General features: G+C 63.6%; 1 protein-coding gene across 4 annotated transcripts in view; it reads left to right on the plus strand.

The window, feature by feature from the left end:
* The first annotated feature begins 691 nt into the window (after window positions 1–691).
* The window catches only part of LOC102374516 (E3 ubiquitin-protein ligase TRIM39), a 22,499-nt gene continuing 22,274 nt past the window's right edge, over window positions 692–916 (plus strand). For 2 of the 4 annotated variants that reach the window (XM_014525311.2, XM_025217009.1), the window contains exon 1: window positions 692–812. The gene's annotated coding sequence lies outside the window, so the exon portion shown is untranslated. The remainder of the gene's footprint in view (window positions 813–916) is intronic. The other 2 variants (XM_025217011.1, XM_025217010.1) reach the window with 2 other exon arrangements.

Consider the following 916-nt stretch of genomic DNA (forward strand, 5'->3'; position numbering starts at 1 on the left):
CCCCCCCCCCGGGGGCCAATTACAGCAGAACCCCCCCAGCCCACGCCTCCCTCTCTTTTTTTCCAGAGGGATTTTTTTTTTGCAGGAAAGAGGGAAAAAGGCACTGCATCCCCCGCCCAATGCGGACACCACCCCAGGTACTGCATCCCCACCCCTGTGGGTGCATCCCGGGAATCTCTGCATCCCCTCCCCCCTTGTTGAGGCGTCAATTACCCCCCAGCACGTGCAACATCGTGGGGGGCGGGGCTCATCTTGGTACGCTCCAAAAGGGGGCGGGGGGGGTGACGGCTGCCCGGGATGATACTGCAAAGTCCCCGTTGCAGGCCGCCGCCGCGTCCCCCGGGCGCTAACTTGGTCCGTCCCAGGAGGGGCCGAGGCGCGCTGCACTTGGTACGTTCCACGTGGATGCCTCTAGGAGGGGGGGCGGGACCCGTGATTTGGGCGGTTCCACAAGGGGAAGGGGAAGGGGTGACTTCAAATCTGGATGGGAGGTTGCTCATTTTGGTACGGTCCACAGAGAGGCGGTGGGATTTGGTCCTCTCCAGCAGGTGGGCGGGGCCCGCGCATGTAGTACAGTCCGAAAGAGGGGGGTCGAAGGGATGAATGGTACGGACCACTAAGAGGGGCGGGGCGCGATGGTACGCCCCGCGATGCTGGGGGTACGTGCTGAAAATCAGTGTATTCCGTACAGCCCAGACATGGAGGAGGATGGGGGACGCAGGCCCGGCGTGTGTGCACCTGGTGTCGTAGTTGGTCGGGGCGGCGGCGTGTGGTACCTTCCAGGACGGCGCGGGGTGCAGCCGGTGCGTTTGGTATGTTCCATTGAGGGGCTTTTGACAGGCGGGGAGGAGAGAGGACTGAGTTCCGGTCGGGGAAGGCTTATTTCCGGTCGGAAAAAGCGCACTTCCGGCTGGGG

The sequence above is a fragment of the Alligator sinensis genome, unplaced genomic scaffold (assembly GCF_000455745.1).
Source record: "Alligator sinensis unplaced genomic scaffold, ASM45574v1 scaffold1208_1, whole genome shotgun sequence".
Lineage (NCBI taxonomy): Eukaryota > Metazoa > Chordata > Crocodylia > Alligatoridae > Alligator > Alligator sinensis.